Source organism: Protopterus annectens, chromosome 1.part0 (assembly GCF_019279795.1).
Source record: "Protopterus annectens isolate FY-2018-M chromosome 1.part0, PAN1.0, whole genome shotgun sequence".
Lineage (NCBI taxonomy): Eukaryota > Metazoa > Chordata > Ceratodontiformes > Protopteridae > Protopterus > Protopterus annectens.
In genome coordinates, this window is record NC_056725.1 from 1,522,601,857 (window position 1) to 1,522,618,470 (window position 16,614).

Genomic DNA, 16,614 nt, shown 5'->3' on the forward strand with positions numbered 1-16,614 from the left:
AGTTAGACAACCAATGGGAGAATGCAACTTTGGATACTCCCTTTCCCATTTTGACAGAGGGGTAAGAGAGAAACAACTAATAAGTTTTCCTGAAAGGTCTAGTCTGATGTAAATACAATCCTGATGGCGAAAATCTAGCAAGTGCAATGTATATTCACTTGTTTGAAAATTTTGGGAAAAACACAAGATGATTTATAGAATTGTTGATAGAGAATTCAGAAGCCACCTTTGGAAGAAAAGAAGTGTTGAGTCTCAGACACACACTGTCTTTGTGAAAAAAACAAGTATGGTGGTTTTGCAGACAAGGCATGGAGCTCAGAAATTTGCCTACCCACAGTAATAGCAGCTAAAAGTAGAATTTTTCATGACAAACATTTTAAACTAACCTTAGCAGCAGGTTCAAATGGAAGACTAGTTAGGGCTTGCAGTAAAATGGTAATATCCCATGGAGGAACTGGATCCCTAAGTGGGGGTCATAATAGAAAGGTTCCTCTAAGAAAGTCTCTAGATAGCCTTAAAGATACAATGTGCATGAGATTCTCACCAAAGTAAAAGGAAGATATGGCTGCTAATTGTAATTTGATAGTGGAATAGGTGGCTCCATTCTGAAAAAGGTCAACCAGCAATTCCAAGATTCCTGGAGGGGGGGGGGGGTTCAAAAAAGGAACAAAATTGTTCTCTACTTCCCAGATGGAGAACTTTTTCCATTTGCTTTTGTAATTCTTACAGAAACCATGCAGTGAACTTGAGGGATTGAATGTCTGTGTGAGGCGGCACCAGTGAATGAGATAGTTGATCTGGAGATGAGCCCAACATCAAGGGTGGGTGTACTAGATGAGGCCAGAAGGTTACTGTGATCTTCTTCATCCGTGCTTTCTGTAAACAAATTTTGGAATTAAAGGACTGGAAAAGAGGGCATAAAGGTGTCTCAAGGGCCAATTGTGGATCAGAGCATCCCTTGGTGACCCCCCCCCCTTATTGGGGAATCATAGTGAAGAACCTGCTACACTTGGTGTTGTGGGGAGATGCAGAGAGATTGCAGCAAGGTCAGCCCCAACAGCTGAGTATCTGGCCCATGACTACTGGATTGACAGACCACTCATGAGGAAGAAAGATAGACCTACTGAACCTGTCTGTTAACACACTGTACTTCCCCAGGCAAGAAGTTACTATTAGAAATCGGTCTGAAGATATCACCCATTTCTAAATTCTCATGGCCTCTCCCATAACAGATAAGATCTAGTTCCTCTATGCTTGTTGATTGCCAGACAACTGCCATGTTGTCTGTCTAGATAGATATCCCATCTAAGGGAAGAGTGTCCTGAAAGGCCTGCAGTTCTAGAATTACTGCTCTCATCTACAATACACAGATGTAAAGACTGGCCTCTGACTGTAACCATGTACCTTAGACCTCAGGTAATGACCATTCACCCCAAGTGGGAAGTATCCATGGTCACAGTGGCTTGGGAGAGGGATGGATGAAAGGACATTCTTGTGAAACATGTGGTGACTCCAACCACCATCAGATATGTGTTTTACAAATCTTCATTAACTCATTCAAGCCTATAATACCTTTTATGTATACTTCCAATTCACATCCATAGCTCCTTATGGCAACCAGACCTTTTCTTTTTGTTCTGTATTCTTTAACTAGTGCACTTATCACCTAATGATAGTCAGTATTAGAAAGTACAACAGTTATTAACAAAATAGCACTAGGAATGTTAATCTAAGATGTCCTTCAGTAGAAAAATAAATCACCATTTATCAGGTATTATTCATATTTTCATAATGGAAAGCCATACATGTTATTGAGGGATGTGGTGGGAAATGCCATGGTAGGAGACATGGAACTGTATCATCAATGTCCATTTATATCACACTATACCTTAGATATTTGCTAGGTGTTTGTTAGTAATTATGAAAATAAACATTTCCCCGTATACTTACTACTTCAAAAACCAAGTGACTTACAATCTATTGCATGACATTAGCTAAAGCCTTACTTGCTGTTGAAGAAAACTGTCTTTGATATTTGCACTATAAGTTCCACATCTTGAGGGTTATTCAGTATTATTTGTTTTTGCTAATTATGTAATAAGCATATCTTTTCATATTTCTGTAAATATCTCAATAAACATGCACTCATAGATAAATCTTTTGTTGTCATGTGAAAGCTTATGCCTGGTTAACAAAGTGCTCTGATAATATATGACTAGATTGTGCAGTTTTCAATATATGACAATTTGCGAAAGTTTAGCAAAAATTTGATTTTTGGGATTGTGTGAATTATTAATATAGTATACCATTTATTGAAAAACTATGAATACACTCTAAAGAATACTTCTTACTGATAACATTGCTATTTATATGGTTTTAACAGTTTTTATTCCTCAGAAAAAAAATTACATTTGCTTGTCATACACTTTTTATTTTTGAGAAAATGCTCTGGAATGCACAATGCATGTGGCTGCTAGACATGTGATATTCCACACCACACAGGTGTTAATGAATTAAAGCTACTTGGAAGGACATGGGCTGCTGTCTTTTCAACCACTGGACTGCAAGAGTCCACTGCAGAACTTCTATGTAGTATATGGCCAGGGGAACCAAAGTGACTGAAGCTGCCATGGATCCTAAGAAATGGAGAATTATTCTTGCCAGTGATTTCTGAAAGGATAAGATGGTTAAAGCCTGATGGTGAATTGATACAATCCTTGCCTGCTGATGTTGTGCAAGCTGGAGCCTTATATCCAACTGGACTCCTATGAATTCTAAAGATTGAGTTGGACAATGTTTGGAATTTGCTCAATTCCCCATGATGTTTAGGTCTGGACACAGGTGAAGCAAGGACTCCCTGACCTGCAAAAGTAGGTCCCAGGTTGGTGCAGTAACAAGACAGTTGTCTAAGTAAGGGAATACTCAGACCCCTTGCAGTCGTAGATGAGCTGCTACTACTGCCATACATTTGGTAAACAGCCAGTGTCTATGGTGATACCAAAGGGTGGAGCTCTTAACTGATAATGACTGGCTCCCAGCAGGAAGTGAAGACACTTCCTGGAGTGCCTGTCCAGTTTTATGTGGTAGTACACATCCTGAAGATCTATTGAGCACATCCAGTCATTTTATGTCAGTAGAGGGAGAACAGAATGTACCATAGCCATCCAGAATTTTGTTTTTCTTATGAAATTGTTAAAGTAACTTAGGTCCAGAATTGGCCTGGGGTCCCCTTTTTCTTTGGCACCATAAAGAATCTTGAATAAATTCCACATCCTCTTTGGCAAGGTGGGACCTCTTGGATGACTCATTTGTTTCTGAGGTAGATGCTTCACTTTGAGAGGGTGGAATGTCATGAAGTCTTTTTGGGGTTAAAGGTTGGGGGTGAAAAGGGATAAAGTAGCCTCTTGTTATTATCCTCTGCACCCATTTGTCTTTAGTGATGGTGGTTGGTTGGTGGATGCAGCGATAGGCACCCCCACTTGTCTCCAGATTGCAGCAGTCAGGTAACTGTGCAAGAGCACTGAAAAGGCTTCTCACAGAAGTGACCCATGAAGCCTTGATTCTGTGGACAACCTCTACCCCCAGGGTGACATTCATAATCAGAGTTCCCCTCTTTGCCACAGGGGGCTCTGCCTCCAGACATGTCAGGTGAAAACTATTGCGATTTGTGGAACCAAATTTTCTTACCTCCTTTTTGATTCCTGGAGAAGGTTTTTTGAGGAATGGAAAATTTGATCGATACAGCAGAAAAATATTTGCTTTCCTTTTCACTGTTGGAAATTGTGTTCTTCACTTCAGTACCCAAGAGTGCTGATCAGTCATAAAGGTCATTCACAAAGGATGTTTTAAAATGTTATGTGACTTCACAAAGCCTCACCCAAGCATATCTCCAAATGGATATGCCTGTGCCAGCTGCTCTAAATGCAGCCTCCATGGTATTGGAGATAAGATATATAGAAAGATAAGACAAGGATTGGATGGTAGCCAGCTGTGCATTAATAAACTTTCTTTGATTCACAGGCACAGTCCTTGAGAGAGATTTGGTGACCTCTTTGGTAAAATGTTTCTGAAATCATGGAACTTGCACCAAATAACTAAATGCTCTTACCAAGAAAGTAGTTGACATATAGTCTCACTTCATAAATCTGTCCAATGTATGGAACTCCCTGTTCGATTTATGGGCAGATGAACTTTCATCTGCTATTTCCTTCTTATAGCTACCATCATGAAATCCATGGTTGGGTCTTTGATACAATGGGGACAGTCTTTAGGAGCAAGGAAAAACTTGTCAAGTTTGTTGGGGATGGGGTCACCTGTGTCCAGCTCCTTCCAAGCCCGAGCAGAGATCGGGTGTATCATCTCATACATGGGTGTGACTTTGCAAGACATAGATGGGGCAGAACCAAAAGCCTCGCTGAAAACTGAATCATTTGGAGAAAGCACCAGGGAAGACCCTCCACCTCTCTGTTTAACTAGCTCAAGGATTTCTCTGACTAAAACATCCACAAGGAGAGATCTGCAGGAACCTTCTCCTATATCAAGTTAGTATCAGTGGTAACAGATTCTTGAGGAGAATCTAGTTGCCTTCTTTTGCACATGTGCTTTTTGTGTACCTTCTCAGTAGGATGTTCTGGGGATGACTCTGAAGTTGATGGAGTCTCCTCCATAGGAACTGGTATGAGACTTTTGGCAACTGGTTGTCACAACAGAACAAGAAGAGTAGATTATGGACCATGGCAGATCCTTTGGGGGAGGGATGTATTTGAACTTGAGGGGATAGTGTTCTCTCTGGAATGAGAGAGTACTCTCTCTAAAGCTTCAAAAGCTGAGCTCTGTATGGGTCCAGAGAACTGAGCCCTAGGATCCAAAACCACTAAGGGAGACTCAACCTGAGATACCACACAGCTAGGGTCCAAGGCTGATATCAATGTGGAACTATCTAAGGTCAAATCCCCAAGATGGAATAATGGCTCCAAAGATTTTGAATCTGAATCTATCCTGATGGAGTCAATGCTGAATGTTTGGCTCCATGACTTTGAAGCAGTTGGAGCTAACCATATCAGAGAACTCAATGGCATTGAGAAACTAAGCATAGGCTCCAATGCAGACTTGACCCTGGTGGAAGTCATGTCAAAGGGCCCTGATTCAAAAGTCTTGATAGGAGAAGGAGCAACTACTGACTTTTGAGAAAAGGCCATTCTCTCAACCTCTGAGGAGGCTGGCACCAGAAGGACCATCAATTGTATCTGGGTATGAAGGAATCTCATCATCTTGTCCATGTCTGCTTCAGTTAGGCTTCTGGAAGACCTGGGTGATCAGAAGGATGAAACAACAGAGGTAGGTGTGGAGTGGTTGTATCACTTTTCTTTCATGATCGGGGATAGGAGAATAGGAGATAGAATAGAAGAGATAGAACAGGAGAGAGAACCTTGACAGTGTGTTGTATCTGATGAGTATCAGATCCAAGAAGATCATTGGCTCAGAGAGTTTTGCTAATTTTCTAGATGAATCTGATGAATATGAATATTCCAGGGACCACTTCCTTGAAGGTTTAGATCTCTGCTTTTCTTTCTCCCTGGTTTTCTCCTTGGGTTTTTCAGCCATTATGTTTTTTAAAGCAGAAAAAGAAGGTTTGGAGATGTCCTTTCAGAATCAACTTATTCCTTTTTGCAACAAGGCTTCACAGACAGAACAGGCTGTGTCCAAGCGTGAGGGGAACCAAGCAATATACACATTGTTAAGTGCATCTGAGTTTGGTAGCTTGTGAGTACAAACCCCATACTTGTTAAAAATGGATGGTTTGTCCGACATCCTACAAAGGAAAGCAAGTAAAAAGAAAACTACTCACAATAAGGGTATTAAGTATTTAAAGATGTATCAGTAACAATTTTGGGGGGAGGACTGATCACGCAAGGTGAAGAACAAGGAAAGGGCTCAGGGGAGGTGCTGTTAAGAGGAAATTTCCTAGCAGAAAGATAATATATATATATATATATATATATATATATATATATATATATATATATATATGTAGGTAGATAGATATATCTGTAGCAAAAAAGCAGAATAAAATACATTGATCACCATAAGAACACCAACAGATCTGTCCTACTCTTGTGACAAATGAAATCTGAAATACTTTGATTAGTACAGGGGAGTATGGCTAAGGGGAGCCGCCTGAACACTAGATCAGAAAGCTTGAAAATTGCGAAAGCTGGATTCAGTTTCAGATCTGAAGACCCATACATTGAAGAATGGATAGAAAAGTTGGCACACTACACATCAGAAAAGTAAGGGTATTTTGTAGGCAATAAATATAAATAATATAAGTATATTGCAACTGCCCTCTCCTATTACAAGACCATGAAGAGAAGCTATGAGGCACCCAGATAGTTTAATTGCATTTCAAAAAATATAATTTATGTTGCTCATCATACTTCAGGTGTTGCATTTTACACTGATAGCACTTCATGGTTATTTATTAATTGGATTTATGAACATAATTATGCTATATCTAGGAAGGATAAAATGACTGCTCTTTACAATAATTCCTTGAATTATGTTGCTAATTTTAAAGGGTTTATGTTTTATGTGTTGATTATTTTATCCCCTGACATGCATGGATGGAACTTGGACAAAGTTTTCTATTATAAAGAATATAGCTGGTAATTCTGTTTAACTCATGTGCACACTCAGGGTTGAATGAACATGCCAGTTTTAAAGCAGTGCTAAAAATATCCCCTAAAATATTGTTAAAGGGTGTAGTAGACACTATTAGACAGGAGTCTATTAAGTTGAAAGCATGGGTTGTGTACAACTAATCTGAGAAGGTGCTGAAGAGAAGGAGTTAGAATGGATCCTAGACGTTATGGTTTTGGGATTGAGTCAGTAATTCACCAGCAGATGCACTAAGAATGATTGAAAAGGTAGCTTCTAAACCACTGTCAGGATGAGGTGTAAATTTCAAGCTTGGTGAGTCTGGCAGAAAGTAAACAGTGTGACACTGTACTGAATGCCTTAGAGAAATCTAGAAAGACTGAAGCAACTGTGTTATTATTCTTTAGTTATTAAATTACGTTTAAGAAAGTAAGTAGTGATGTTTCAATGTCCTTGTGTTTGTCAAAGATATGTTTTGCTTGTAAAAATAGTTTGATCTTGTTTTTATGACAAAAGTTATGTGTGCAGTATTCTATCCCAATAGGTGGCAGGAGTAGTTGGGCTATGGGTCTGTATCAGAATGTCTCAGTTATTATTCATGAATGGTGCTGAATAAGCTGCTTGAAAGAGGTATTCTGGTGGGAGCTTATCTACAGCTGTGGAGATCTTCCTTAAGTTGTATAGATTTTGATATGGCCTGTTGATTTGAAAGTTAATTTGAATGACTGACTATTTCTTTGGGGAACAGTGGACGATATTGCTTGTACAGAAGAAGTTGGGAAGGACTCAATAATGTCTAAGAAGTGTTCACTGAAGCTGCATACAGTGGTCTGAGCTGAGTGGTGAGATATAGTGTATGTCTGTGTCTTTTGGCCTTGTTAAAGCAAATTAGTGATGTTAGTCCATAAGGGCCTGGACTGATCTGCGTAGCTGTTTTGCTACTGGAAAATACATGCTTTCTTGGAATTCTGGAGGGACTTTTGATCATGCTGTATAATGCCGTGCATGTGTTGAAACATAAATAATGCCTTCTTGAAACACACCATAAAATGTAATAACTTTAAAAGGTTTCACTTTAGCTTTGTTGAAGTTTTATAAAAGGATGATGGTGGAGGGACAATGGGAAATATTTTTAGAACTTTAAGAATTATGGTGTCAATTGGAATTAAATCCGGCTAACCTCACGGTTTAAACAAACATATCTCTATTGCCCAAGCCTTGAAATTGCTTGCATTAAAACTATAGCACAACAAAATACAATATTACATGATCTTTGTATTATTTATTTTATTGTACTGATTGTAACTATTGAACATTTTGTGATTTTGTACATATTGACATTTTTAAAGTGTTGGTTATATTTTCAATATTTTTTGTATGTTCACTAAATTGATTTAACAGGATGTGGTGATATGGACTATGCTATTTTTATTTACTTGTATTTAAATTGGGTTTTATGATGGAAATGAGGTTCTGATGAAGTTCTCAGTTTATAGGGAAACGTGCTCAACCTCTTTGTGTACTTGTTTTACATTGTTTCAATTCATGATCTACGTATTACACTAAAAACTTTGGAAACTTTAACTGTGGTTGGAATTATTCAGTACCAATTTGGTAGATAGTATTCAGAAGTGAGTCTGCTTTTGGTGAGTTCACTAGGGATTATCGCTACATGAGCTGCTTTGAATTACAGTTTTATATCTGTGTTATAACTCTCATGTTTTCATCAAAAAATGTTTTGAAACAGTAGAACTGCAGCAAACAGACAATGTTATATTGTACTAGGACATGGGTCCATGCTATATATTTGTCAGTGTTACTACTGCATACCGCTTACACATACTATAGTGATTTTTGGGGCCTTAATAGTCATTTCAGGGGTACAGTTTAATGTGCACAGATCCTTTTCTCTGTGTTTGGGAAAGAGACTTCCAATGGAATTGTTGTAGTTAGAGCCAACAAGAAAATAAAAATGTGCAATACAACCAATTCTTGACAAAAATATACACACACAAACACACACGCACGCATACACACACACACACACACACACACACACACACACACACACACACACACACACACACACACACACACACACACACCAGTGACATTTGCATGCATATATTAATATAAAAGATAACAAAATATAGTAACATTTTTCATGTACTATACCGACATTTTCTTTTTAATAACTATCATTCACTTCAACATTACATAAATTATTCAGTTCCTTCCTTCCTTTAAACCTCATTCCTCCTCTTGAACATTATTCTGAATGCATCGTTCCCACAGATTGCATTTCTTCTTTGTAATTTGCTTTTTTCATGTTTTTATGGATCCCACCTCCATTCCTTTTATGTCTTTTATAACATTCAGTATGTATTTTAGTTTAGGTTTAGATGTCCATTTTCTTCAAACTGCTTTTTGGCAACCAGTAGGATTAAACTTATTAAGGCCTTATTATATATAGGTAGGTCAGAGCCTATGTCCAAACTCAAAAGAATAATTTCCTTAGCCACAATGATTTCCTCCACAATTATTTCTGACAAAAACACTCTATAGAGATTTTTTAAATCTGCTAGCTCATTAGGTTCCCAGAACACATTTTGTAATTACCTCTCCCCCTTCTCCATCACACCTCCAGCATTTGAAATCTACTTCAGGAAAATTCTATGAATCTATGCAAACACTTCCAAACAAAAATCCTAAATCTTTTGGACTTTATTGCATATTTGAGAGACCTGCAAATGTTTTCCATCACTCCTTGGTAAACTGTATTTCAACTCTCTTCCCAGTTCTTTTTAACCTCTCTGATTGATTTTTATAGTTATACCACAGTATTTTATATGCCCTACTAATGTATTTTTAATGGCTGTCTCTTTTCTAGACTTAACTAAAAACTCTGCCACAGCTAATCTTTCATATAAGCACTCCCCTGTCCCTTACTATTTGCCAAGAGTCTGCTATCAGTCTCTAAATACTTGAAAATACTTGTAATTTCTACAGCAATATTAAGATCAACAAAAACTACAGTCAAAGCTTTCTGAACAGAAGGGTATGTGCAGCTAACCCAAGGAGCATAAGGGTCTTTTAAGGATACAGAAGCACAAGATGTTTTTGTTACTATGAGGTCATGTTCACAGGGGGGCCATGAATGTGTGCAAGTAAGCTAGGTTACAAGGGAGTTACTGGAGGTACATGCAGGTGCATAACTACCTTCACAAGTATCATTACCCAGTGAGCAGAACATTCTAGCACCATATAAATACTTCACTAAAACTAGAATGTTAAAGCATCTATTACTTCAACTGTATATATTTAAGCATACGTTTTTTAACAAAGCAGAGTACACATTTGCAAGAACATTTCCAGATATGCATTCTGAAATATGTATTTATCACTGTACTGGTGAAGTTCATACTGAATTTGACATTTTACACTGCTCTGAACAGGACTGTGTAAAACAAAAGTTAAAACAGATACACAGGTATCAAACAGTGAGCAAATGTTAATGAATAACTGCACTGCTCTGAGCAGGAACATATGAAAAACAGGTGAGAAGCAGTGCAGATTAAAAGTAGTGTCAGTGCATTTACATGAGTAGCAGATGAACAAAAGTCCAGAATACTAAATCATTTGCAAGAAATAAATGCTACTTTGAAAAGCTCTAGTGACTTGCATGAAGAGTTGTGATGCTTACAGACAAAATATCACATCATGCCATTCCCATAAGTAGTGCCTGTGAATAACGCTCCATGTAGAGTTCACATTGCACTTGTTGCAAAAACAGAACAAGAATTGACATGTATGGTACCACTAGTGGTGACATTAAATAGACACAGCCAGCTGAGAGGATTGCAATTACAACTACTGAAGTCAAAGAGGACATTGTCCTTTTGTCATTTGTTTTTTCACATTGTTTTATGACTGATTAATTAAATGTGGAGCTTTTCTCCCCGGGCATCTGCTGAAAAAGGACCTGTGTCCAGTCGGACTTTCCCAGTTAACAAATGTAAAATAATTAAAAAAAAATAATAAAAATTGTCAGTATCTGTATTGGTCCACAAGATCTCAACACATAGAACAAGAAGGAATATTAACTTTGTAGACTATTTGAAGAGGTAGTTACCCCAATACAAACTACCACATACTTTGAATCTTGGTGTTCGTTCTTGCTGCTGTGCGTCCCTGCTCGTGGCGTTCTCTCATCTGTCTATCACCTCCCATAATCTATAGTCCTACCTTTGAAAAAGCCTGAATGGGAGTCTTATACCTACTGCGCTCATTGGTCTGGAACAGCGTGTCTTCCTGAAACTTGGAAAGTCCTAAAAGACATATTTTCTAACTATCACCTCCCATAATCTATAGTCCTGCCTTTGAAACAGCCCAATTGGGAGTCTTATACCTACTACGCTCATTGGCCTGGAACAGAGTGTCTCCCTAAAACTTGTAAAGTCCTAAAAGACATATTATCTATCACCTCCCATAATCTATAGTCCTGCCTTTGAAACAGCCTGACTGGGAGTCTTATACCTACTGCACTCATTGGCATGGAACAGAGTGTCTCCCTGAAACTTGTAAAGTCCTAAAAGACATATTTTCTAAGTATGTACTGTACTATTTAGTTCACACCATATATCTAGTCAGTGTACCCTAGCTGTTATTTGACTGTTTAGAGGTCGCTCCTTCCCAGGGTCACCAGCAGCTAAACAAAGAACCCTCCTTCTTTGTGACTATATTACAGTCTCTTAGTAAAGCCTCTCTGCTGTTTCCTACCCACTCCGTTCACTCACTTGTTAGTCTTGTCCTCCCTCAGCCTTTCATATCCTTTTACCTTTTCCCTTTTTTCCTCTAACTACTTTTCCTTTAACTTTCTCCCTTCTGTTTTTTTTCACTTTTCCCTTTTATCACACTCTATTGCTGCTTTGCCTGCAGACTCTTTTCCACTCTGTCACCCCTGGCTCAACCTCCCCCTATCCCTATACTTTTCTAGTCTTTGCTGACTGATTAATTTTTTTCTGCATTTTTTGACAGTTAGGGGCTAGCCTCTGGGCTCCACCCACAGTCACCTTTCCTGTCTTCCCCTCCCCTTTACACTATATCCGGCTTGAAGGGTTTATTGGTCCCTTGCTGACTCTGGTGCCATCTTTGAATCTTGGCGTTCGTTCTTGCTGCGGTGCGTCCCTGCTTGTGGCGTTCTCTCATCTATGTAAGTGTTTGTAGAATGGAACTTTAAATGCTTATTAATTATACTACTGGCATTTCTTTTTTCTGTATTTGCTTGTGCTTAATTACAACAATGTTATCGTAGTCTCTTGTTTCCCTAATTTACCACTGTATTAATAGAAATTGTTAGCTGTGTTGCCAAGCCTACGTAAAGTGTAGGGCTATTGCAGTTGCGTATTGTATGCTATAATAGCTTCAATCGTTTTGCTCCCGCTAGCCAGTTATTCTTGAACATCCATCCTACTTCATTTTTCTGGTATTTTAGCTGTATTTTACTGGTGTTAGCTGTATTTGTCATGTGCTTTATTTCTTCTGCAACATAGTGAATGCTTTGCAATGCATAACCCAGTTGATATCATCTTTTTTCGCCAAACAAAGCCAAAATTCTTCAGAGTTGCCTGAACTGTCTACCGACTCAGGCGTAGAATTCTTTTATCTGGTTTCAGCTTTGTTTTTTGATGCAGACGCCTTATTTATTCTGCAACATAGCAAAGGCTTTGCAACGAATAACCCAGTTGTAGGCCAGCTTTGTTTCTCTCCAAACTAAGCCTAAATTGGTCTGAGTTGCCTGAACTGTCTAGCAACTCAGGCATTGAGTACTTTTATCTGGCTTTAGCATTGCTTTCATTGCAGAGTGTTGAAATGCACTTACGGATGCTTTTTCTCTGAAACTAGATGCTTATGTAGTGATTGCCGTGCCTCCTCATACCTGTTCTCCCTAAGTATAAGTTATATGACGGCTTTATTTTGTAGAGATTATAGTTATGCTGGGAAGTTTAAACTGATTGCTTAAATTAAACTGATTCTTTATATTGTTTAGTTAACACACTATACAATCCTTAGCTACTGTCATTACCTGCAAGAACGCAATTACTTTACATCTGAAATACTTTCTCTGTGCTAGTTGTTTTATAAACTGCTGTTCTTCTATTGAATACTTTGATATGCTTCTGTTATTCCTGTGTTTTTATTGGCCCTGTCCCTTAACATGCAGAGCCTTTCATTAATCAACCTTTTTTTTACATTTCTCCATAGCTATCACCTCTCATAATCTATAGTCCTGCCTTTGAAACAGCATGACTGGGAGTCTTATACCTACTGCGCTTATTGGTCTGGAACAGAATGTCTCCATGAAACTTGTAAAGTCCTAAAAGACATATTTTCTAAGTATGTACTGTACTATTTAGTTCATACCATATATCTAGTCACTGTACCCTAGCCCTTATTTGACTGTTTCGAGGTTGCACCTTCCCAGGGTTGCCAGCAGCTAAACAAAGAACCCTCCTTCTTTCTGACTATATTACAGTCTCTTAGTAAAGCCTCTTTGCTGTTTCCCACCCACTCCGTTCACTCACTTGTTAGTCTTGTCCTCCCTCAGCCTTTCATATCCTTTTACCTTTTCCCTTCTTTCCTCTAACTACTTTTCCTTTAACTTTCTCCCTTCTGTTTTTTTTCACTTTTCCCTTTTATCACACTCTATTGCTGCTTTGCCTGCAGACTCTTTTCCACTCTGTCACCCCTGGCTCAACCTCCCCCTATCCCTATACTTTTCTAGTCTTTGCTGACTGATTAATTTTTTTCTGCATTTTTTGACACTTAGGGGCTAGCCCCGCTCCATTCGCCCTCGCTATGCTCAGGCTTTCCTCCCTCCTTTACCCTACCCCACTCCCAACCACCCCCAGTTCAATTACCTTTAGACCATCCACTACCTCCCCTTCCTATTCCCAGCAGCCAATAACTAGCTACTACCTCTCCAACTTTAACTTTACATCACTTCCTTCAATAACTATCACTCCCGGCCCAATTACCTTACATACTTGCAATAAACATGTTTCTCCTAATTATTTCCACTACATTCTTCCTACTTCTCTCCACACTCACCTCTTATCACTCCCTTCTTCCCTATCTCCCTGCACAACCTCCTTCCTCCTACAACTATGATATTCATTCAACTATATCCTTCTTTCATATCTCTTCAACTTTATTCAACATCCCCACCTCTTGTCCATACAAACTGTGTATACTACAAATCCTTACTCCTATCCACAAATCTTAACCTAAACCACACAAAGTACTCATATTTATCACAAAACACTCTCTTTCCTCTAACAATCTACTCACATCTGGGGACATCCACCCCAATCCAGGCCTAACCCCCTTCACATTATAACCGCACACCTCTCCTAACATCTAGCTCTCCTCTCTCTTCACACACTTCAGCATCAAACATACCCCTGTCTAAACACTTGTCTATATATGGGATAAATATTAAGAGCCTATCCAACAAAATCACTGAGCTCCATTCCTTGATAACCCACACAACCCCCCACATCCTTGCCTTATCTGAAACTTGGCTTAAGCCTCACATCACCAACAAAGTAATTCTCCCACCAGGCTATATCATCTATCGGTCTGACAGAGTCCACAAAAAAAGGAGGCGGTGTCACCATCTTACATTGCAATACTCTAAACCTCTCTCCATTTCCCTCTCCCATCCCCAACTTCCACCCAGCTGAACTTATTATCCTAAACTGCCACCTCAACTCCCACAAACAATTTGCAATTACCTCAATTTATATTCCTCCAGGAAATAATTTGTCTACCTTAGAGAATATCCTATCCTGGATTTCCCAGAACATACCCTATGAAAGCATTATCTTAGGAGACGTTAACTTAGGTTGGTCCCAACTTAAAACTGCCTCTCCCCAGGTTAGTATCAACCTACATGGCTACCAACAACTGATATCTTCACCCACCCACCTTATTAAAATTACTTCGTGCACCACCATAGACTGGACACTCACCAACTCACCCCTTTACTACCATAACCCCAATACCCTATCTGACAGTCTTAGTGATCACCTCCTTACCACTGTTCTAAGATATTCAACCCAATCATCCAGACCCCACCTTTATAGAGACTGTCATAAGCTCACTAACTTTAATTTATCCCAGTTCAACTCCACTCTTTCTAGTATTGACTGGTCCATTCTCAAAAATATCCTTCTTAATGACGCTGTCAACACTTTCAACTCTTATCTTCCTGAATACCCTAAACTCTCTTGCTCCCTCCAGGAAGATCAGAATAAAATCTAATCATGCTCCCTGGCTTTCTAAGGATACTAAATCCCTTATGCACAATAAAGATAGTGCTTGGAAAGCTTGGATTAAAACAAAGCATCAAACTCTCCTATACAAATACAGACAACTTAGAAATCTTACAAAAAATAAATCAACAATGACAAAAAATCATATTTTAATTCTGCTCAACACAAATCCAACCCAAAAATTTTTGGTCAACCCTTAACAGAATACTTCCTCCTGGCTGTCCATGAAACCCCTGTCCTTATCCTAACACATCCCCTCTGGAAACAGCTACTCTCCTTAACAAACACTTTATAGTCAGCATCCAAACTCTCCTGCCATCAAATCCTATTAACCTTCCACTACCTGATCCTCCTAACTCTTCTGCAACAAATCTGTTCCCTTTTCTTTCAGTTCCCACATCATACATCCAGACTCTTTTACAAAAGCTCAAACCCTGCTCTCTCTCAACTGATAATCTACCTCCTGCCTTCCTCAAACTTGCTGCTGACTCAATTGTTTATCCACTATCTATTCTAATCAATAGATCAATTCAAGAATTTCCAGTCCCTACACTTTGGAAGTCTTCTTCACTATTACCCTGCATAAAGGAGGTAACTCCACAGACCCATCTTACTACCGACCCATAGCTATCCCATCCCTGCTGTCCAAAATCCTCGAAAAATGTATACACTCACATCTCCTGAAACACCTTCTTCAAAATGACCTTCTTACCCCCACTCAGCATGGTTTCATCCTAACCACAGCACAACCACTGCCCCCTTATCTTTTACACATACCATTGCAGAGGCCCAAGATAACAATAAGCTCATATCCTGTCTTCTCCTTGGCCTATCCAAAGCCTTTCTTACAGTTAGCCACCCCCTATTAATTTCTAAACTTGCTCATCTCAACCTCTCCTCATCCTCCCTTCACTGGTTTAGTAGTTACCTATCCAGCAGGCAGCAATCTGTGAAATGGATGTCCTCTTCCTCTCCATTCATACCTGTCCCAAATGGAGTACCCCAAGGCTCCATCCTGGGTCCCCTCCTGTTTAATATCTTTACCAATGACCTCAAAACCTGCTATAAACAATCCTCCCTCATCCAATATGCTGACGACTTCACCCTCATTTCCATTTCTGACAACATATCTGAACTACTCCGTACTATTACCCAACAAGCCTTTCTTTCCACTGAACAATGGTTAGCTAATAATTTGGGTCTATATTATAACATCGAAATCTACAATGATCGAATGTTATAATATCAAACCCTAAACACCGAAATCCACAAACATTGAAAAGTCAGAATAGCGATTTTTTTCCCCAGGGAAACATACACACAACACAAACACACACAAAAAACAGCAATCCACACACATACACTTAAAATCCTACACCTAAATCTAAACTAAACTTTACATACACTACTAGCTATCCACTTACCTTAATCCGACCTTAACCCTAAGGTCTGTCACTATCTTACACTCACCTCACCTGCGCCCTAACACTAACTCACCTAACCTGACCCCTAACCCTAACCTACACACAACCGCACACTTATCTGATCTGCACCCTAACCTTAACTCACCTAACCTGCCCCCTAACCCTAACCTACACACAATCGCACACTTACCTGACCC